Consider the following 24203-nt stretch of genomic DNA (forward strand, 5'->3'; position numbering starts at 1 on the left):
TCAAGAGTTTGCTGAATTAAATTATTAGCATTCAACAAGTCCCGCAAAAGGGTAATTGCCATTTTCCAGGAGAGGATGCTAGGATGTCATTAATTGCACCGATCCCCGGGACGGGAAGGGAAGCCGGGACTGGAAAGCGAAATGAAAGGCGGGCGGAACCGCTTGTCGCAGGGAAAGGGGAGCTATTTAGGTTCTTGGTTAACAAGGGGGAAGCTAGCAGCTGCAGAGTCCCGGGGCAGTTTCACGGGGTGGGGTCTTTACAAGACCAGACTGGTTGTATGCGTGGACGCTCAGCCCGATGGAGGGAGTGGGGGACATGGAAGTGCGAGAGAGGGAGGAACACAGTAGCTAGAAGGGAAGGAGAGGCAGGCGTGGAGGGAGAAGGAGAGCAGGTGAAGAAGCGGATGCAGCTAGCAGCGTCCCCCGCTGCCAAGATTTGCTCTGGGACAGGGAAGTCCTGGCTCGGGGAAGGGCTGCTAGGAACCCGCCAGAGCTGCCTCGCCCCGATTGCTCCCGAGGCGGGTTTGCAGGGTCCGTGGCAGCCGGCGGGGTCGGGCACTGCTCTCGGGAGGACTAGCGCCAGAGTCACTCTCCGTTCCCCTCCTACTTCCCCGAGCGCCTTCGCTCAGGCTGCAGCCACCCGCACACGCGTGTTGGCCGCTCCCCTAAAGCCGGGGGCCGAGGCCCAGCGGGATGGGACCGGGGCAGGCTGAGAAAAGAACCGCGACCGTGGAGCTGGGAGGGCAGCCGCCCCCTTCGCCGGTTGCAAATCTAGACACACGCACTCACGCCAGCGCCACAAGACCCTGCGAGCCTCCCGGGGCTGGGGGCACAGGGGCTCCCGGGCAAACTTTCCCCAGCCCTGGGAGGAGGGGGCGGGGGGACAGTCTGAAATGAAGCCTTACCTCTGGCCATCTCCCTGGGGCGGACGGACAGCCGGTCTGGAGGCTTCTTTCCGCGCCTCGGTCTCCACCGGAAGGAGGGAGGCTTTCACCCAACGCTGCTTCTTGTTGTAGTTGTGCTCGCTGGGGGGGGGGGGGGGGCTGGGGCTGGCCAGGCTGCGCCGTGTCCTGCCACCTGGACCACCTGCCTCCTCCGTCCTGACAGCAGCAGGCTTGGACGGAGGGTGGGGCCGGGGCTGCTGGGCCCCATCTTTTTATCAGGTGCAGAGACAATAGCCGGGGCTCCTGTTACAGGACTGTCTCTTTAAACCCTTGATCAACCCACAGGTGGCCTGTCACCACCGTGGACATCCATGACGTCACCTGAAAGGAGGTAGGGAGAAAAATCCGACTTCAAAACAAGAGTCCCTGGGCGACCATGGCAACAGACTGCAAATGTCAGTGCACACATCATCCATCCTGGTGCTACTAAACTGCCTTCCTAGTGCCTCCCACATGGGGGTGGGGGGTGGAATCAGTGTAAATCTACAGCAGTTAGCACCGGTGCCAGCCTTGCTAAGGAAGAAGCATTGCAGGGCTGCCCAAAGGTGCTACCGGATTTGCAAAATCCTCTGTGCCTCAGCAAATCTCTTTCATCATAGCACCTTCATTTATTCTCACTCTCTCCACTGAGAACTAGCAGCAGCTCCTAGGATGGAAAAAGCTTAGCTGCTCCCTTGCTTAGAGCAAATCCCAAACAAGTGATGTTTTGCATCTGACTGTCAATAGGAAGAAGCTCTCTGAAGGAGAGAAGAGGCTGGGTTCCATTCAGAGTTAAGGAATACACCAATTAGCCTTAGTTCCGAAAACAGGGATTAAAATGCAGCTGCTTATCCTTTTTATAACCTCTTTACACACACCTGGTCCTATTTTTTTTCCTTGTTGCAGGAGAATAACTTGCCTCAGCTATAGACATATTCAAATCTGCTTGCTGCCCTCCTTCCCTGCTCTACCCTTTCAAAGTCAGCAAATGGGCACAGTATGTGAAAAGGTTTATTGTTTACTTGAAGAGGTTAGAACAGATTGGGTATGTAGAGGGGTGTGATAGGAGGAGGGGGTGAAGGCGCTATCTCTGAAACACTTGCAGATTCCCCCTGGCAACTCAGTGCAGAGATGCAACCCCACAGGGCTCAGCATACTAGATGTTCAGACACTACCTGGGTCTGGTAAAAATACGTAACTAGATATTGATTGTGACGATTTAAGTGCCCATCTCAAGCTCTGGGCCCTTTAAAACAATTCCATGCAAAAGTTAAAACATTGTCACCCTCTCGGAATCGTTAATAGGTGGCCTGGAAATCATCTTAACAAACTAACCCCTTTAACAACAATGTCCATCAACCCACTTCCCCAAATGAAAGCGAAGGTGGGATGTTTGGATGATTAACCATCTGTGCTCTGGCAGAACAGGCAGGGGAACCAACTCCAAAGTCAAGGACACCTCCCAGAAAATGCCTTACCGAGAGCCCTGTTGTATACACAGAATATATTATTCTCTCATATACAGAAAGTGTTCCAGTTGTGGGAGCATGGTATGAGAGAGTGCGATGGCCTCTCAGTTAGGCAGCTCCCATTCCATACCATGTTTTATAGGTCAATAGCTCTGCTATTAAGTAGCCAGTGTAGTTACCTGAGAATGGGTGTAAATTACTCTCAAAGTGATGCACTGATTAACAAGTGGGTAGCTACGTGCTGCATTAGCCTCAGTTTCCAAATGGTCTCAATGCGCAGCCATATGTTGAGCTCACTAATGTTATCTTGATGGATGGAACATACGCTGATGGCAAGTCCCATTGCCTTGCTCCTTTGGCTCTGTGAAGTGTTATGCCCTGCAACATGGATTGCTGCAAGAGTCAGGATCATTTAGAAAGATCTCATGCAACCTTTTAAATTGTCTACAGCTCTCAGTAAGGGCTTGTACAGCATCTAGCACAATAGGGCCCTGATCCCTTTGTGGGGTCCTTAGCCACAAGCGAAGTACAGGTAACAATACAATTTTGCCATTTTCAGCTGTGAAAAGAGCTTTGGGCACCAGTTAAAATGGGATTTTGTGATGTTTCACTATGAGGAAAAGGAAAGCGTATTGCCAAGTTAAATAGTGCTATAAAGCTACATAGTGTTTTACAAATCACAAATCAAAACAAGGTCCTGGCCCCAAAAGGACGTAATCTGACTCAGACACATAAAGGACTACATAAAAAAAAAGTGAAAAATTTAAAGCAAATGGACAACGGGCCAATATCTGCTTCAATTACACCATTACCATCCTGCTGAAGTCAATGAGGTTGCAGAAGTGTCAATGTGAGCAAAATGTGGCCCCTAACTTTTTGTGAATTTGGGGACAACATAAGTCATCCTAGTGTTTGCCTGCACTGAGAACATTTTCACTCAGAGCTGAAGTGAAGTTCATATTTCTGAATAATACTTTATTAAAGATCATACATGGCACCTTCCACCCAAAGACCTCAAAATACTTTCCAAACATCAATTAAATCTCCCCACAGACTTGGGAGGTAAGTAACTACTGAATTAAGGTTGTTTTGGGATTTTTTGGCATGGTAAAAAATCTTAGACATTAGAGATAGTTGAGACCTTTGAAACCAGCTAGTGTCTGCCCACCCCAAAACCTAGGGCTGGATTGTTCCTTACATTCCTTGTCCAGTTACTCAAGCAATGGAGCTTCCACTCCCTCTCCAGGCTGAAGTTCAAGGTACTTGAATGTAAGGCAGGATGCTTTGCGTTAGAAACACTGTGCTGATAGATCCTTTCTAAAGAAAAAAAAATGCAGGACTTAGATTTCTCATTGCAGAACTGACTGGTTACATCCTACATAGGAATCTTTAAAGGATAGCTTTTAGAGTGTTTAACCTAACTGAATTAATACTGCCTTTTATATTTAAGTGGCATAAAATACCATTCTGAAGGAAGCTTTCATAAGGCAAGTTGTAGATTGTATGGACAACAAATGGTTTGACAGCTGAGAATGGCAGAATGCATTGAAGCTGCTGGATAACCTAATGGTCTAGCAGCCTAAGCATGCATGAGGCTGTTGTATGCACACTGAGTTAACATTTAATTAAAAAGCCAAGTGTGTTCTGAGAATTCAGTCCTTGAGAGGGAATAGGTCTGACGATTGGTAAGAAATAGTTTTTAAGGCTGAAGTGATCTTAACTGCTCAACAGTATCTGTACTAACCATTTTCTGAGCAAATCCCCAGAAAGCCGTATTTTCTCTGAAACAACGTGTAAGTCATGTTTAATGTTCAGCAACACTCTGTAGACCTTGTGGCTTTTGCTATTTCTGAAGCCTAGTGCTAGCCTTGGAGGGGGAAGTTAGTTTAAGGTTCAGAAATGGAAGCATTTTCTTCTCTACAAGTGTGGCCCTTACAAAGAGAGAGGCTGACATTTTTCTGTAGCAGCATGGCACTCAAGGGTATGCCTAGTGGCTTGAAATCCACAATGCAGTAGGTAATCCATTGCCCCTTGCTCATAGCATCTCCATAATCTGCCACATTAGGCCACTCATTGCACACAAGAAGGCACAGAGATCTAGATCCAGCAGGCTGTTAGTAAAAGGCATCAGGAAGAGTACAAAAAAAGTATTAGTCATCAGAAGAAAAGTTGTTCCGATACCAAATAAATGAAAAGTTATACATGGGGCACAGTGCCTGCTCTCTGCACACAAGGGAGCTGGTGAAGCAGACCTGAAACAGAAGCTTTCCAATGCAAAGCAGGAGTGGGATCAGTGTTACTAGTCTGGAATTGGAAAGCACTTGTTCTTCCTGTTCCATTCAGGCCTCACAAACAGCATGGCTGAGAAGTCAGGCAGAGCCTTTCTTCTGCTGGATTGGACTCTTGAGGATAGGGGTCATATCTACCTGCTTGCACAGTGGAGCCCAAATCCTGCATCTGGCCTTTAGGTGGAGCCACAATACAAATAATAGTAAAGGGACACCACACTGGGAGGACAAACCTGTGTCCCAGAGGAGAGGAATGGGACCAGGTTAAATGGAGAGAGAACTTTACAAAGAAGGAAACAAGGTGAAAGGTGTCACACAACAACAGATTGGTCTGTCTCAAACTAAGAGGGTTGAGGCTCTCTTTGGGTTTTGGAGATTTCTGAAAAGGACTGAAGTAAAGATTCTTAGATGAGAAATCCTAGTCCTAACAAAGGCCCTATCTGTCCCCCACATCATGACGTCCTTCACCAGAATCTTAATTCATTCCAATCCCTGATCAGATCCCAAACTCAGACCTTGAGGATGCCTACAAAACCTGACCTTTAATCAAAACTGGAAACCAATATGTATAGCACCCCAGATCTCTCTTCTTTTCAAATACGTGCCTCTGTTTTCACATATAAATAACAATACCTTCAGAAGGGAGTTAACCATTCAGCCTCATTTGAGACTGAACAGGATGATTTCTGTGGCGGGACCAACTGACGTTTCATAGCGTGATGATTTGCTACTAATAAAACAATATCTGTGAATATTGCATCACAAATACACACTGGCTATGGTTCAAATCCATCCCTTCCTGAATTTTGACTTTATTCTTAACATACACACTAAAGCCCCAAGATAGGATTGCACTTACAAAGATAGGCTTTGGTCTGCACTAACAGCTTCTAGGTTTCCCCCCCTTTCTAGATCTCCTGACCCTCCTCCAAGCAGAGAGACTTTCAGCTGTTTATACTCCTTTCTTGGTGTTAATGAGCCTCATCTGATCTAACTGCCAGCATGAGTTGGCAGCATAGCTCTGCACCACCCCACAAAGCCCTGAAGTCTAACACCTGGTCAGAACCTGTTAATAGCAGCTATTTTACTGTCACTATGGCATCTGAAATGGCAACATGAGAGAATATGTATTAGTCCCATGCAGTGGTGCAAGTAGAAATCATTTCTTCCTGGTACTGCACTCATGGGACAGACATAAGGGGTGGGCATGTAACCACCCCACATGACCTTCCGTGTGACTCCACCCCACCCCCATCCCAGGGCCCCCACACTCTCCCAATCTCCTCTGACACCCCCCTTTGTATATACAAACATCAACATGCTTAACTAATCACTTTCCCCCCAAATATGTAGTATTCAGTCTGTTTATATGGAATGGTTTCAGAGTAACAGCCGTGTTAGTCTGTATTCGCAAAAAGAAAAGGAGTACTTGTGGCACCTTAGAGACTAACCAATTTATTTGAGCATGAGCTTTCGTGAGCTACAGCTCACTTCATGCTCAAATAAATTGGTTAGTCTCTAAGGTGCCACAAGTACTCCTTTTCTTTTTATATGGAATGTGGGAGTTGGGTGAGGAGCCATTTCAGCATATGTATGACTTATTAAAAGACAAATTTTAAGTAGAACTGTATCCCAAACTGCTTTATAGTATTGTACCCAAACATTGCATTTCAATGGGGGATTCAATTTCCTTTATAGGAACAGACTCCTGAAACTCTTACTAGTCCATAAAAGTGGTCAATAGTCATGCAAACAGTCCCATTATCTTCAATGAGATTGATCAAATGATTAAGGATTTACAGGATTAGGTTCCAAGTTTGTAAATTGTTCTGGATGAAACTGACAATGCCTGAGCTGTCAGATCAGAAGGAGCTTCATTCCAATAAAGGTGGGCAAATGTGTGATAAATCTTAGTTCCATTGCTAAGATGAAGAACATATTTTCAGCAAAATTCTTGGCAGATTCCTAAGGCAGTTGGTTTAAGGCCGTCAGTGTCCAGCATCGTAATCTTCACTTATAGTTCTCTCACCCCAAAAGCTGGAAAATGAGGCATTTTTTTTTGTTTGTTTTGCTGCTCCAGTTCCAGTCAACAAAATGCATGTTAGACTAGTTTGGCTGCAAAGAATAATTCTGTGTTTACACAGAACTGGGCTCACATCAGAATCCAAACATTCTCTGGTCAGTGCAAGCAGAGGCATTCCTCTAATGACCTGGACTTGATGTGATGCAGCATGAATGCCATGGATAATTCAGACCAATGGGGAGAAACAGAATAAAAACCATTGTTTTATTAAAACACCTTCTGTCCCCCTCACCCCTCCCCTCTTGAGGACTCCTGACCAACGTAAAACAACACAATACATATGCTAACAAACTTAAACAAAGCCTTTTTTAAAGTTTGTTAGCATATGTAGTGTGCTGGTAAAGCCATAAAGAATGAATGCCCTCCCTAGCCACTTTCTGCTCCTTTAAGGAACAGAGCGCAGACCCGCCCCACAGCCGTGTGCTCCTGTGGGGGTGCTGGCCCCTGTCTTTCCAGTATCCTGTACCGGCTAGAAATTTCTTGCAGGTATTGCATACTGGAGGGTACTGCCCTACTTGCACTGCTGGTCCCATGAATTGCAGGCAGGTCTGTATTGTAGATCTCTGCACCAACTCAAAGACCCACAATGAAAAAATGCATATTGGGGCTATGAATTTAAAGAGATTTCGCTGCAAACTGGAAAAGGAGCTGCTTCTTTTGCTCTGTGCACTTCACCAGCCACTGCTGAGAACTAGGTTGTGCCGTTCCATTATCATCCCATTGCTACCAGCCTTTCTTTCCCAGTGAGTGCTACTGAGCAGCCACAGCAGAGACTCCAGAAAGAGTAGCCAGAGCAAAAGATTGGAGTCTATGAACAGCTGATTTTTGTGCCGGACGATATAGGGTTCATTGAACTGGACCTCAGGGAATGCATCAGCATCCCCAAAAAGAATTTGGGGTGGACCTGGAATGAACTTCTCTTACAGTTGCTGGTCACAAGTGGCAATGGGACATTGTTTGAACAGTTCTTAGATCTCCTGGGGCCTCTGGTGGAATAGTCACAGAAAGTGCTCGTCAGCTTGGATGGATGTTTGTGTCTGGTGTAGCCTTCAGCAGAAGGGTGGATGGTTATTTCCTTAGTAACATTAAGAAAAAGGAAACCGAGAGACACCAAGATAAATGGCCTTGCAAACTGTTCATTAATTCCATGATTACAATCAGGAACTGTTATCTCTCCATTAGACTCAAAGGAAATAAGGTGGGCAATGAGGAGGCCTTGGTGTTGAACTGACCCTGGCAGCCAACCTGGTTATTTCCTCTGTCAGAGACAACAAAACAAGAACCCAGATCCTAACAGCAGCATGTCCTGAAGGATATAAACAGCTCTGCAAACGCCACCTGACAAACATGCCAGGAAATGGACTGTGGCATCTCACTCCCCACCTGACACTTTTATGGCACTCAATTTAAATTTATGACTGACTTGACGAAATGGCTTGTCAGCCAGCACAGACAGACTGTGCAGCCCCAGCCCCTATGGTCAGCTAGCACAGAAAGACAGTAAATCCCCATTTCCCAGTAGATGCAGAATCCCGCATCTAATGCAGAGCTGCCCAAGCCCAGCTACATCTTTCCAGGTACTGCCTGCCCGTCCCCTAGAAAAGTTTGTGTAGAGCAGGCATGGGGAATTTCCTACTGAAGAGATGACAAAGTACTTAGTGTAACGACCCAAGAAATGGCTACGTTGCCACTGATGCTATTCAAATTTGTGTTTTTAGGGAGCCTAGGTGTTTCAAACCTTAACAGAGAAGCCATCCCCTCCAGGACACCAAAATGTCCTAGAAAGGAAGTTATTTCAAACTGCCTTCGTACAGCTGTGACAATATATCCCTTCTTCTTGCACTCTGCTATGTATTTAGGTATTGTATATTCTTCTGGGCACATTCTATACAAAACCTCAGTTAACAAACACCAAAAGCATCCTCCTTCAGAGGCTGAAATAAAGTCTGGCAGCATGCCCTGAAGGTCAAGAAAACTGATCTAAGCTCTCTCTCTCCTCCACCCACATTTCTCTATGTGCCCCAACCTCTCCCTGCCCCCTCCTATTGGCTGCCTTTCTCAGGCATATCTGCATGTTTGCTTGTCTCATGTAATACTACAGTTCAGAGGCTCATTCCTGTCCATATTTTCCATTAAATCCTTTTGTCTGAAGGTTTTTATATTCCAAGTCCAATGGAGACAGAGCTTTGCTGCCTGGTTTGGCTCAGGCTCGCTGTGAATGCTAAAGATTCCCAAAGGCACATTTCATTTAGAATCAATAAGATTTATTGTGTATCATGTAAATCCCAGCTGATTAGTCAAAATACATAAGAGGATCGCCCCTCCTGGCACACACCAAGCTCATCACAGCCATGTTGACATTGTAATAATGATGTTATTAGCTTAGGAACCTCTAATAAACACTCTTAAATGGGTCTTTTGTCCATTTAGCTGCCTTTCTCCCTTTCTATGTCTGGCTGTTGTTTTCCTGCCAGCCACTGTGCATTTGGATGCTATTCAGTATTTAGTTTTATCCTATTAAGGTGGATCTCAATTAATTACACAGGAGGAAGAGAGACAAAGAGGGAATTTGGGATCCACTCGTTTAAGTCCTGGCATCATGCTTTTGCAACATAGATGTAGCTATAAGACTGAGGATAACCAAGATGCCCGTCTAGCTCAGGGGGTTAATACACTAGCCTTTCACCTCTGACTTGAATTCAGTTTCTGATTAAATCACAAATGGAATGTGTTTGATGGGCTCAGTTTGATCCCCATGCGAACTGAGTACATGACCACACCATGAAACCAGCAACTCATTCTGACATGACTTCACTCTGGAGTGGCTGATGGACCGGAACAGTTAGACACACCAGAGGTTGGGATTCAGATGCAGCCGCAGAATTGGGTAGGAAAGCCCAGTACTGAAAGAGCAAAGGTGCTGCAGATCAAGTTGAGGAGCACTGTCAGAGCTGCAGAAGGAGTGGGAAGTTGCTCAGAGCCTGCTGGCACTTCACTTGCTTCTGGCCAACGTTCTGAACCTATCAGATTCATAGACCCCACCATTCACCCAAAAAGAAAAAGGAAAGAAAAGCGAGTGTTGCACCCCTTCTCACTGCCAGGGGAGCAGGGAATATTGCAGCTGTGTCGTTCCACTTCCATTCAGTCCCTGTAAATATCCGCATAGCTGGCGAGTCCACGTTCACTGCCTTTGGCAACAGCATGTCCAGGCATGAGGATGCCGAGAACACATTGACATGAGTCCCAGCACATGCCCCAGAACACCCATCATCCCCTCAGTTCTCTCCTGAATCTCCCCCGCGTCACAACTTTGGAGCAGAGCGGAGATGTGACGCCTGTCACATCCCAGTGCCCTTTCACCTCTCTGCCCATCAGACAGGTAGTGGCTGTTGGGTTTATTTAAAGCACCATGCCTCATTAAACCAGAGCCAAGGTGAAAGAAGCCTGTCCTCTCACTCTGAAGTTCAAAGGTGGTAGTAACAGATGTCTCTGTCAGCTTTACAGCACCTGAGGCAGGCCTGGCGCTGTTTGTTTAACTGCACCATCAGTAACTGATTATTGGCACCAGCAGGGAACATCTGTTCAATTTACAGAAATGGCCGTGCAGCCCCTCTCTCACCTGACATCCTCCCTGGGTTTTATTGAATCTTTGGTCCTCACAATTGCCTCTAATTTCATTGCCAGCCTTGTGAATAAAAGCACTTCCCCTGCAGCTACTTCAAGACACTTTTATGTCCCCTTCCCTCTGTCTCCATATTTTCCCTTTATCGTACACATGAGCAGCACTTAAAAACTGCATTGAAGGAATCAGAAAAGCCTGGCTGGCGTTTATCACCAGTATGGCAAGGCTCAGGTGCCTTGGGCAACCTTCATTCGAATAGGAAATCTCCGATCCTGCCCAGCCTCCAGACCAATTGTGCCTGGGCTACACACGCCTAAGGCGCAAAGAACATGTAATAAAATCAAGGTTAAAATAAATACATGGAAACCAAGGTAAGATGTGCAGCGCGAGATGCAGATTATTGATGGCTGCTTGAAGCAAGGTCTGTTGTGCATAAGGCAGGGCACAGGGCTTACACTCCTTGGGGTCATTTTACTGTTCTCAGCATTGGAATCAAGATCTGTGAAACTCAGGGTCCCCATCTCAGCAGTGTTTTCATGCAGCTTTCTTTGGTGTTTATCACGGGTGGCCAAACTTACTGACCCTCTGATATGGCAATTGTCAGAAGTTCAAGAGCTGGGGCGTGCCTGCTGGGGCTTGGGGCTTCAGCCCCGCAGAAGGTGCCTGTCAGGGCTTCAGCCTTGTGGGGAGGGAGGTCTCAGAGCTTCAGCCCCGTGGGAAGCCCCTGCCTGGGCTCGGGGCTTCAGCCGCACTCCTGCTGAAGTCCTGAGCCCTGGCACATGCGCCCTATGGGGCTGAAGCCCTGAGCCACAGCAGGTGCACCCCACAGGGCTGAAACCCTGAGACTCCCCTTCCCGCTGGGCAGAAGCCAGAAGCAATGCATGAGGGAGGCATATGGGGGTCACATGCTCCCCTAGATTTTTGCCGTGGTTTTCTGGCCCCACTTGGTCACATGGTGCACCAGGCCCCCCCTCTTGCACTGCAGCTGCTGGAGTCAGAAAGATGGGAGCTGCGCCTTGGGTAGAGACAGCGGCAAACAGCTGCGAGTTGCAGGAAAAGCCGCTGCTTTTGCTACTGTCTCTCCCTGCAGAGCTAAAGCTGTTTGCCGCTGTCTCTCCATGCGTAGTTAACACTTGGGAGCTGCAGGGAGGGGCAGCCTAAGGTAAGAGGGTGGTGTATGCATGGAGGGGGTGTGACTCAAGCTGTTGAAGGGTGGGGGGACGAACCTTTCAATTGTGCCCCCTTCCCCCCCCAGCAGGCACCAGTCGTCTCTGCTCCTAGCTCCAGCACCCGCCGCAGGGCAGAAGCCCCAAGCTCCCTCTCAGTAGGCCGAGAATGGGGGGTGGGGTTGGGAGCTCCGGGAGCCACACTTCAACTGTAAAAGAGCCACATGCAGCTCATGAGCCATGGTTTGGCCACCCCTGGTGTATACGTTGAATGTTCTTCCAGTCTCGATTTGGCCTAGGTGCAGTAACTGGCATGTATTTCCCAAGATCCTGGCCCACAGTGTCCTGTTCTCCTCAGTCCACCCAGCTCGGCTATCATTCCTCAATCCTGACCCACCTTGCCTCACACTGATTCATTCCAGGTCTCCCCACACAACTCTGCCAATGAGCCTCTGTCCTGAACTGCAGTAGTTCCCAGAGCCGGAGCCCGGTTTTCCAGAGGTGGAAGGCCTACTGCACTGACCCCTCTAGTATCATCTGGTTCTTAAACCATTTTTAGTAGCCTCCAAACTCAGGTGTGGGCTTTTGGATTCTTTTCTTGGGGAGGGTCAAATACTTAGGCTAGATGAAGCTCACCTCCTTGCAATGATAATAAATAATAATAATAATAACAACTATGATTATAGGTGGAGCCAGCAGCACCCTATAGTTCCAGGTTTCCAGACACTTTCCATTATAACACCCTGTTTTCAGTTGCTTATAACTTTGCCAGATGTTAACTATTTGCACTGAAATTTCCCATGCAGGGTGTCTGTCTCTGGCTGAATTTTTTTTGGAAAATTTCAGCGTAAATGGTTCAGAAAATTCCGAGAACGAGAATCTGAAAAAATACATTGTTTTGCCCATGACAAAAAAAATTCTTCCAACCGTTTCTCTAGCACTTCCATTCATTGGAACAAGGACTTGCAGTTTGGCAGGGTGTGGGCAGGGGGCAGCAGGTCCTGATGTCAGGGGTTTGCCTTTTCTGTTCCCATGAAAAAACACTCCAATTTGGCCATGTTATAAGCCTTTGAAAAATCTCTGTTTTCACATGCTCAGCAGGGACTTGTTAGAGTTTGGCAGGTAAATTCTCCAAAGATTCCATCCACATGGGACAAGCTCCAATACCTCACAGGTCTGACATGCTGACTGGACTGTGCATAGGCACCCACTCCGTGGGTGATTTGGGGCTGCAGCACCCATGGAAAAAAAAATAGTGGGTGCTCAGTACCCACCAGTCACCCACCAAACGGACTGTTTGGTGGGCCCCGTTGATCAGCTCCTCCCCCCCTCCCAGCATCTCCCGCCCACCACCGATCAGCTGTTTGGCGGTGGGCGGGAGGCATTGGGAGACAGGGGGAAGAGCAGGGGTGGGAAGAGGTGGCGTGAGGGTGGGGCACACTTGGGGGATGGGGAGGAGCGGGGCAGGAAGAAGCAGTACAGGGGCACTGGGGGAAGGGGTGGAGTGCGGTTGAGGCTTCAGGGTGGAGCAGGGGTGGAGCACCCCCAAAGAAAGCCAAAAGTCGGTGCCTGTGGGACTGTACATGCACCATCCCCACACAATGACTGGGCATGCTCCATCCCAGGGCTTCATAGCTGAACAGGACTTCCCTGCAAGTACTGCTCTGGGCTGTTGCCAATCGCTGTGGCCCTGGACATTGAAAGCAGGGAGACTGTCTCTCCAGTGCTCTCAATGCTCCCTCTGCTGGTGCGCAAGCAGCTTGGAGGAAACTGAGGCAGGGCAATGCTTACAGGTGTTTAGATTTTTGTCTAGCTCTGTGTATTCCTTGAGCTATCTAAAGTAAAGAGTAATTGTGTTAGAAACCTTAGCAAACAGGCGGTTATGTGCTTCCACTATCTCATGTCCCTAGGGGGAGATACAGTAAACCAGAGTGCCATGAGGTTGGTGCTTTGGGAAAAGGTGTCCTTAAGGAACTGGGGAGCCTATGATGGATCAGGACAGGTCCTGGGGACCTAGGGCAGCTAGATTGTGAGGTCTCAGTTCTAAGCAAAGGTAACAGGCAAAGAGCCTGTGTCCAGGAAGTGTTCCAGAGAGCCCAAGGTAAAAGACAGTGCTGGAGCCCACTCAGACTCAGGAAACTTAAAGCACAGGGGTCCAGTGTGTGAGGATGAAACACAACAGCAGCGTGAGGGTCTCATGATTAAAGCAGCTGAATGCTGCCCTGGAGAATTGGATTCTACCCCTGCCTCAGCCACGGAATTCCTACATGATGCTGGGCAAGTCAGTTAACCCAAGTTTTTTGCAGACACTCACTAATTAAGTGTTCCTCATTTACTGGGTGCCTGACTTGAGACCCTGGGATCTGGTTTGCAGAAGTGCTGAGCGCTCACAGCTACGACTGAAGTCAATGAGACCTGTGCTTTGAACAAATAAAGTGCTACATAATGCTAAGTACTGTGAAAAACCAGACCCTAGGGATCTCAAATTGGGCTCTCAAAATTAGTGGATACTTTTGACCTTAACCTCTCTGTACTTCAGTTTCCTATCTGTAAAACAGGTATACCCCTGGATCTTACAAAGGGGTTGTGAAGATAAATCAATTCATGTTTGTGAAGCGCTCAGACGCTACAGCAATGAGTGCCAAAGAAAAGCCAATGAGGAAATTAATGCTTCTGTATTCAGAGCAGGGTTTGAATAGTGTGCAGTAAGGAAGGCCTGGGGTCACACACTGAATGTGGAGAATAAAAGAAACATTGAAGAGCTACCTATTCACTGAATGTGGCTGGGATGCTGTGAGAAAATAGTATGTGATGGTGTAATTAAAGACTGTATCATAGTGCATATGCACAAGGGGAGGCAAATTAAGGCTGCACAGACAAATTAGAGTCTGGCATTGCCTAGCTTTTGAGTGCTTGACTCTGCAATCTTAACATTCTTTTAACATAGTTTTTTAAATGTAATCTAAAATTTCTATTGTGTCAAATCCTTTGTCGGCATCAGGGTCCCTCTGTCATAGGTGCCAACTCTATGGGTGCTCCGCAGCTGGAGCACCCATGAGGAAAAAATGGTTGGTCCTGAGCAATCCCCCTGTCAGCTCCCCCTCACCCCCTAGTATCTTCTGCCTGCCTGCCAGCAGGCACCATAAATCAGCACCTCCCTGTCCCTCCCCATGCCTCCCACTTGGCACAATCAGCTGTTTTGCATCATGCAGGAGGCTCAGGGGGGCGGAGGGAAGGAGGAGGAGCAAGGATGCAGCACGCTTGGGGGATGGAGTGGAACAGGGCAGGAAGAGGCGGGGCACGGGTGGAGCGGGGGCAGGAAGAGGCAGGGTAGGGGTGGGGGCTTGGGGGAAGGGGTGGAGTAGGGGTGAGGCCTGGGGTAGAGCCTGGAGTCCAGCACCCCCTGGCACATTGGAAAGTTGGTGCCTGCATCCGCTGTCCTGGGCAATGTACAGATACGTGGATGATATGGTCCCTAGCCCAAGGATCAACCTTGTTTTGTATTTATAGAGTAAATTCTAATATAGGATATTGCCCAGAGGAACCAGATGTAAGATCGGTGGTGAATACCCTCCCCACGCTGCATTTTGAAAACAAAATATATAATAATAGCATTTCTAGATCATCCATTGGATGGGAAATAATAATCCCCTCTCACCTAGGTACCTGGGAGATGGGGTCTGTGCCAGCCAGTACAGATCGTTTGGGACCCTCATGCACCCTGGTCCCAGTTTTACTAATAAGGGAGGAGGCATCAGCCTACCTATTGGGACAGGAGGGCTCCATGAGACACTAGAGCCAAGGACAGCTATTGACAAAGCTCAGGGAGTTGGGAGAGAGTATGAGCCCTCTAAGCCTGATTCACTCACACAGCTGTGCCGCCATCCTCACAAAGGGGCGTACAGAGAGACTGCCAGAGGGAACTTCTCTCCATTTCCTCAAGATGCTCAGGCAACGATCTTGAGAAGAGCTGGGAATTGAGCCTGGCGTTGTTATTAGTTTGCACCACTTTGGTTCCTTTGTGTAGCCTGCCCAGGACTGCTGGGCTGGGCACTGCACTCAGGTCTCGTTAGATGGGATGGTCTCTGCAGCAAATAAATGAGGCCTCCGAGCAGGAAGTTATTTTGTTTACTGCAGTGAAGCCTTTTGTGGTGGGTGGATCTGTATATGGGGCCCGGTTACAGGCTCTTTACAGACCATAGATAGGTTAGCTCCAATATCCCCTCTCAACCCTACAGCAAGCAGGGGCCCACTCAGACTGCTGGCCATGCGATAAAGAATGCTAGCATTTTCAACATCATCCTCTTTCACCCTTCTCCCCGAGTCCCATCTCTCTTTTATATCTACTGCACTTATATCCCTGCTTTATGAAATAGCTCAAAGTGCCTGCACCAGGAATGCTTAATAAACCACTCAGCCTCAGAGTGAAAGAGGACAGACCAGCAGCCAGCAAATGGAACTCGAGGGACCCCTGACATTGTTCCTTTCAAAGAAAAAAGGAAAGGGGGAAAAAAAAGGCAAGTGCCCCTCTAGTGCATCTTCCCCGCTCCTGCTTCCTTGCCGCCGCTGCGTGTCACTAATGCAAAGGGCGTGAGAGGAAGAGCTGCTAAAAGCCTTGCAGACTCAAGCCTCAGTTTGCTGCACAAACCTGAGGAGAAACAAAAAGCTTTCAAGGCCTTTAAAAGCAACCGAGTGCTGCCCCTCCTGAGCAACCCATTGCCCACTGGTCATTCCTCAGGTAAAGAAGACACCCACCGACCAGGCTAATCAGCCAGATATAGTCCCCATGTCATGCACAGATAGGAAGAAATGAGTTGAGAAGGGGAAAAATAAGGAATCAATTTGATTTAAAGCCTATATTAATATAGAGCTTGTGAAAGTGAAGGATTAAAAAGCTACTGGCTAAAGGTAGGTGTGGTACAGAGAGGGGATGGGCAGCCTTCCCACATCAGGTCTGCCGATGCTCCTCACTCTTGACCAGCAGCATCCCCTGCTGTTGCAGTCCTGAGCTTCTCCAGCCTCCACAGAGCAACACCACAGCAACTCAATCCTGACCTCCTAGTCCAGAACAGGTTCCCCACACAACACTACCAATACATCCAACTAGTGACCTACAACATTCCCTGCTGTTCTGGATCTGGGCTCCCCATACACAGCTCTGCCACTGCCCCTTAATCCTGCCCCACAATATCCCCCGAGTGTAGCCCAGGAACACCCTCGTGCACACACAGCTCAGCCAATGCACCTAAATGCTGGTCTGTAACGACCCATCCTATTCCTGACCCAGGACTCTCTTGGGAAGACACCATTATGAAAAATTGTGTGTGAGCTTATGAGCCCTGGGTGAGTTGGATGTGGTTTGAAAGAAACATGAGGAGGGCAAGATGGAGTGGTACTGAGTTAAATGAAAAGATGGTTTGTATAGGAACTGTTTTAGACAAGGGCCTGTGCCACTAGAGAGGTCAGTGTTCAAGGATACAGACTGGCAGAGGAGGAGTTTGGGCAGAATACATTTTGTAGCTTGTTTGTTTGGATGGAAGGTTTTGCAGAAAGTCAGTACTCTGAGAAATTACTTCCATGAATCAGCTATGACTGAATCTCACAGCATGTGCAACCCTGAGATCTGGGGGAAGACTGACCAGACCTCCAAAGAGTAAGGCAGTGAGTAAAGCTTTTTGGAGGGACTGTGGGACCAGCCCTGAAATCCTCAGGCAAAGCTCCTCCTGTCTTCAGGGTGAGTGTGTTACACGCATGAAAGTATGCAGTGTAGTTGTAGCCATGTTGGTCCCATGTTGGTCCCAGGATATTAGAGAGACAAGGTGGGTGAGGTCATATCTTTTATTGGATCAGCTTCTGTTGGTGACAGAGACAAGCTTTTGAGTCACACAGAACTCCTCTTTCTGTATGGCTTAAAAGCTTGCCTCTTTCACCAACAAAAGTTGGTCCAATAAAAGACATTGCCTCACATGTACCAAAGGACAGAATTCAGCCCTTAGAATCCAGTGTGTCCTTAGAATTGTGTGCATGCAAGGGCAAAAGGGGATGGAGAGAAAGCAGCGATTCCTATTTAACAAACACAAGGCAATGGAAGCCAGACGGCTGCAGTTTCTCACCATGCTGCAGATCGCTTTCCAGCACCCTGCAACATCAGCAGCATCTCTTGGAATTAGAACAATCTCTCTGAAAAGATGAGGTGTTTACTGTGCACGGAAGACCAGCCTTTGCTGTATATTAAAGTGTGTTTCACAAATTTTCATGTGCCTTAGTCTGGGTCGAAAAATACCACCCACCATCAAATACCAGCAGATTTTAACTCAACACTAGCCGTGAAGCCTAGGCTTGACCTGCACTGACTGGAGATCTTGAGGCCCTCAGTGTAGCAGAGGCAGCCAGGGGACAGCTATTTACTTGTGCAAGAAGGGAGGCCACACACAGCTGTCCAGACTGTGGAGCAAGGTATACAGCGTGAAGTAATAAAGTTTGCATATGACAATGCAAACCACAGAAACACAGAGAAGGAGAGCAGACAAACTCATTCCCTGGCTTGGAAATTGCTAAGCATACAGAGGTAGAGGGAGATTCTTGGCTTTTCCCCTATAAATAATCTTTGCTGGTACAGCACAGGTGAGAGGTAGAAGGGGTGGAAGAGGCATAGGGGTCAACCGAGAAACATTACTGAAATATGGGAACAGCTGACGTTCAATCAGAAACCATCTGAGAGAGAAATTATTCCGCGCAATCAGAATGGATAGAAATGCATTGTAACCTGGGTACAGTACAACCAGGGATTTAAATACACTAGTGCTGAATTTGACTTAACATAACTCCACGCTCATTGTTTCTTGAACCTGTTCTACCAACAAACATGATCTGCTCGGATGCTGAGCTCCCACTGAAGTCACTGACTCAGAGGAGCAGGGCCGACAGAAGCAACTCTGAAACTGCAGATAAACTGGAATGGCCTCATTTGGGTGTAACAGTCCCAAGCCACACTGGTCAGATTGTATTGTTCCAGCATGGCTCTGCCAGTGCCTCCGAATGGACAGTCACATTCAATCCTGTATGTTTAAATTACAGACCCAGCTGCTGAAAGTTGGCTGAGGGGGCAGCGTTCGCTCTAGTTAGTTCCCATCTCGCCTGGCAGATATAAGCGCTGAGCATCCCTCTCACTCAAGTTGATTGGTGCTGCTGGTGCCGAGCACTTTTGAATATGAGGCCCCCAATGACTACAAGAAAGGGCAGATGATTCTTTGTTGAAAGAATCCAACTCCAAATTCCTGCTTTGTTTGTTTCCCTCTCTCTGCCTCTCAGGCTATTTTGGGAGGAAGGTGTTTGCATAAGAGGCACTTTACAATAATTGTTTCATTCCTGCAGCTCCACGCAGCACCGAGATATGTTTTGCCGCTCACAATGTCTTTAATGCAGAGACGTACTGAGACAGAGGTTACAGCTCAGCTCAGGGCCAACCTTGCAATTTGTGGGCGAGCGAACAAAAGAGGCTGCTGGGAGTGGGACATAAATGGGCCTGAGAGTTGTCTCTCCCTTTGGCCCCACTGTGGGGGTCAGTAGAGATCAGAGTGGGCCATAACCTTTTCTGTTTGTTTGTCCCCCCGCCACACACCATACTCTGAGAGGTGAATGGTATCACTTCTTTGCTATTTTACTGCCCTGGGGAATCATTTATTTGGAAGCTGAATCCCATAAAAAATATACCATGAAATAGAATGATCACAAAATCATGTCCTCCTGCAAACAAACTGCTCTGAAAACGTGGAGGCCATGCACACCTCATGGACTATACACTACACTAATGGAGGCCATGGGTCAGTTTTCAGCTCAATGCTTTCCCTATTTCTCTCTCATTTTCGGGTGACTCTCCCTAGTGGCCATCTGGTCACTAAGGCCAAAGTTACAACAGTTACAAGCCTGCAGTCTGCAGAATGGTGAGGACACCACATTTCCTGTGCTGATGTAAATGTAACTGCAATTAGTCCTTGGAGGAGCTCTAGAATGAGATGTCCCTATTTAACAAACTCAGGGCTCTGTATGTGTGAGGCATGCAGATCTCTGGTGGATGGGAGAGGATGGGGAAAGAGGAAGGGGAAATTCTGCCCTCCAAGCCATTTTGCTGAATCTGACCTCAGGAAAGACCCCATCTCAATCTGCAGCCTCCTCTAATTGCTCCTTCCCTCCCACAAAATAATGTTCATTAAGAACAAGGGGATGGGACTGACAGAAGTGAAAGATAGCAGGAAGTATATCCTGTCCCTACACCACTCAATGCCCATTGGTATCCAATCAATGACTGTTGTCATTGGCCATTAACTAGAATGGAAGACTGAGATACACAAAGCATAACTCTTCCCATCAAGAAGCAAGGGTGACACCAAGTGACAGAAGAAACATCCTCTCTATTCCAGTACTCCCACTATGAGGGTGCATGCATGAGTGAGTCCCTCTGATTACCAGAAATGATAAGATATCTCATCAAAAAGTGTTCAGGAAAACTAGTGCCCGGTCCTTGGGGAAGGAAAGAGATGGCAGGGATACTATTATGCATTAGTGCAGTCTAATCTCAGTGATAAGAGGGCAAGAGGGAATCTCAGTTCAGATCCTTGGGAACATGATCACATGAAAAAACAAAAAAATTGGCTTCCTTGTTGGGATCCCACCATAGAGGCCAAGGACTCATTGGGCCCTGGAGCTGAACTCATCTGTCACACCTTTGAAATGGCCCATTGGTGGAGAGGCTGGTGCATGGGGACATGGTTGCCTGCTGTTGCCTGCCCTGATGATCTATAGAGGTTTCAATCTTTAGCACTGCTGAACCTGTATTTTTCACTGGCACAATATTCATAGTTTTATACGAATGGTCGAAATGCCAAACCCTTGGATTGCATTGTGTTCTGATAACAATAGGTCAGCTGCATCCATTGGGGACTGGCGTGGGGCACAACTCAGGCTGCATCACTTCTGTCATATTTAATGATCAATAGAGCCTACAACCACAGGGGCTGTTGTTGAATTAAATGCACAATACATAACAGGAACGTTGCAGAACCTCTCACTGAGAGGAGAGAGATATTCCAACCACCGAAGGAAGGGGTCAAAACAGGAAAAAGGTTTTCAAACCTGTGACGATTTTCACTGCCTCACTGAAGGACCAGGTGGCAACGTGACAGCACGCACTTGACTCTCTTCTCTGGAGGTGACCAGGCTTCCCAGTTTCCTTGGATCACAAATGTGATGAATTTGCTGGTCACAAGGGGCCAGGTCATATCCTTTAGAAAGGAACATTTTGAGTTAGCAAAACTGTTGCTCTCATTGACTCCTAATCTATTCCCAAATGGCAATTAGGAATGTGATAATCTTACTGGGAGTGGGCAAAGCCAGGCGATCCTCAGGAAGGAGGGTGGGGTGGACTCTCCTCTGAGAACTGATGTGAAGGGAGCATTAGAGTTTTCGAGCAGCATGGTTCTCTCTGACTAGAAGGGCAGTGAAATGGGGCACAGTGTGCCCTCCCCACATTGAGTATCAGCTTTTTCTGCATTCAGGCTGTACAAAACTCTTCTGGGGCGATGGTGCTTTACCAGGAGGGGAGGTAATGCTGGAAAGTGAAGGGTCAGGAAGGCTCCATGGCAGATGGCCAATGAGAGCTGGACTGAAGAAAGCAGGCAGTGGGGCAGTACAGGAGGGGGATTGTGCATCAGTCCCAGTCCTGAGGGGGGAACACCCACAACACATTTTGGAAAGACATGTTTGTGACAAGGTGTAATGGAATGCACTCGTGTATTCACCTTATGAGGTATCATTTGAAAACTAATATCTCACTGGTCAATAATATCATGGTGGAATGTATGTAGCAACATTCTGTGTAAAGTTATGAAATTCCCCCCTGTATAATGTTAAAGGCCCATGTTTAAAGTCACGTAACCATTAAGTAAAGCTGATCAAGCAAGTCTTAAACAAAGGGATGTGTGTTTACCTCAATTTGCATATAAGCTGTAAACAGAGCCCTCAGACAGAGGGGAGAGAAGGAACAGTATGAAATCTCCCCCCCACACACTTGATGTCTCCTTGCTCTCCACATGTGCCAGCAATGCCCCTCTGCCATGTACACTGGTCAAACTGGACAGTCTCTACATAAAAGAATAAATGGACACAAATCAGATGTCAAGAATTATAACATTCATAAACCAGTCGGAGAACACTTCAATCTCTCTGGTCACTTGATTACAGACCTAAACAAAAAGACTAAAAACAGACTCAAACGAGAGACTGCTTAATTGGAATTAATTTGCAAACTGGATACAATTAACTTAGGCTTGAATAGAGACTGGCAGTGGATGTGTCATTACACAAAGTAAAACTATTTCCCCATGTTTATTCCCCCCCCCCACTGTTCCTCAGACGTTCCTGTTAACTGCTGGAAATGGTCCACCTTGATTATCACTACGAAAGGTTTTCTCCCCCCGCCCCGCTCTCCTGCTAGTAATAGCTCATCTTAAGTGATCACTCTCCTTACAGTGTGTATGATAACACCCATTTTTTCATGTTCTGTGTGTATATAAATCTCCTCACTGTATTTTCCATTGAATGCATCCGATGAAGTGAGCTGTAGCTCACAAAAGCTTAGGCTCAAATAAATTGGTTAGTCTCTAAGGCGTCACTAGTCCTCCTTTTCTTCTGACTGCAAAGAACGTTATCTAAGGATATGTCTTCATTTGCAATGTTAAAGCGCTGCCATGGTGGCGCTTTAACGTGCCTGTGTTGTCGTGGCACCAGCTGTGTAGTTGCGGCACTCCACCTCCACAAGGGGAATAGCTACCACCGCTGGGAGCTGCTGGTGCACTGTCTACACTGCCACTTTACAGCGCTGAAACTTGCAGCATTAGAATCATAGAATCATAGAATATCAGGGTTGGAAGGGACCCCAGAAGGTCATCTAGTCCAACCCCCTGCTCAAAGCAGGACCAATTCCCAGTTAAATCATCCCAGCCAGGGCTTTGTCAAGCCTGACCTTAAAAACCTCTAAGGAAGGAGATTCTACCACCTCCCTAGGTAACGCATTCCAGTGTTTCACCACCCTCTTAGTGAAAAAGTTTTTCCTAATATCCAATCTAAACCTCCCCCACTGCAACTTGAGACCATTACTCCTCGTTCTGTCATCTGCTACCATTGAGAACAGTCTAGAGCCATCCTCTTTGGAACCCCCTTTCAGGTAGTTGAAAGCAGCTATCAAATCCCCCCTCATTCTTCTCTTCTGCAGGCTAAACAATCCCAGCTCCCTCAGCCTCTCCTCATAACTCATGTGTTCCAGTCCCCTAATCATTTTGTTTTTTCACACCCCTGAGCAAGAAAGTTGCAGCGCTGTAAAGTGGCAGTGTAGGCAAGGCCCAAGGGTCACTCTCAAGGAAATGCATTTCAAAGGGTGATTGAAGTATACACATAAGAGGCAAAACCACTCCAAGTTATCTCTCCCTATCGATCTCTCTTGAACTTAAGAAGACAAAAGAATCCAGCTGTTTGACTTTGGGAAGGATCCTGACCTGAAGACTGGTCAGTAATGTTGTTGGAAGCATATGGTAAGAATTTTACCTTGAACCAAGCCTAGTTTGTAAAAGTTTAGTACAGTATCTTTTTTTCTTATAACCATTTTTGACTTTAATGCTTTAATACTTGTACTCACTTAAAACCTCTTTCTTTGTAGCTAAATAAACTTTTTTGTTCTTTAATCAAAATTAATCTAGTATTGTGAACTGTGTGGGTAACTCCAACTAAGGTGGCAAATTGTATATTGTTCCTTTACAGGGACAACAGACCTTTATGATCTGATCTGTCCAGCAGAGGGCAGTACATTTTTGGGGGGGGGGAATCCAGGACTGGGAGTGTGTTGGGGTTACCCTGCATGTGGTAATCAAGGCTGCTGGTAGTCAGAGCGTGGCTGGTATTTGCTGACAGGCTGCTGGGGTCAGAATTGTTGGCCCAGGACACACAGACACTCAGGGTGTGACCTGCAGGCTGTTTGGCAGGAGCCCAGCTTAGAAGCCACAACAGCAAAGCACTGTGTGACACCCACAGCTGAAGGGCAGGGGTGACACAGCCCCTTGCTGCTCTGGACTGCACCCCAAAATGTCATACCAGGGAAGTGGGGTTGTGCCCCAGCAGCACTGCAGAAACCCAGGCCCCAGTAGGCCGTGGGAGCGTGCACCTGGGAGAGAGTTCCAAGTTCCCATGGCGTTTACCCCACACCCGCCATGCCCCTCAGAGCCAGGCTCCCCCCAGAGTCTGCCAGCCATGGCTGTAAAGCGAGGGCTCAGGCTAGGAGCAGGGGAGGGGCTAGGCTGGGCACTGCACGCTGGGCAGGGAGGTGCCTGGCACGCCTGAGGGGGCACAGCTCCCTCCTGGGCTATGCCTGGCCGGTGCCCTGGGTGGGGGGAGGTGGGGGGTGCCCTGCTCTGCTGGGGATGGGGCCCACCTGCCATAATGCCCGGCTGCCGTGGTTGCCATGGTCCCTGGCGGGGCCGGCCCGGCCCCTGAAGGCAGCTCCGAAGGGCCCTGGGCTCCCGCAGCCCCGCGGTGACTCCTCCGGCCGCCAGGGGCCACTGTCTGCCGGTTGCGGCGGACACTCGGCGCCTACCTGACGCCGTGG

General features: G+C 47.8%; 1 long non-coding RNA gene across 1 annotated transcript; it reads right to left on the reverse strand.

Moving 5' to 3' along the window:
- Positions 1–3389: 3389 nt before the first annotated feature.
- Positions 3390–24175, reverse strand: LOC311527976. The gene is made up of 4 exons (XR_014713482.1): positions 24030–24175; positions 21537–21690; positions 20684–20832; positions 3390–3709 (listed from the first exon to the last, which is right to left on the reverse strand). It is a non-coding gene; the product is annotated as an uncharacterized lncRNA (long non-coding RNA).
- Between the last annotated feature and the right edge of the window lie 28 nt (positions 24176–24203).

The sequence above is a fragment of the Lepidochelys olivacea genome (genome assembly GCF_965140295.1).
Source record: "Lepidochelys olivacea isolate rLepOli2 genome assembly, chromosome: 10".
NCBI classification, from domain to species: domain Eukaryota; kingdom Metazoa; phylum Chordata; order Testudines; family Cheloniidae; genus Lepidochelys; species Lepidochelys olivacea.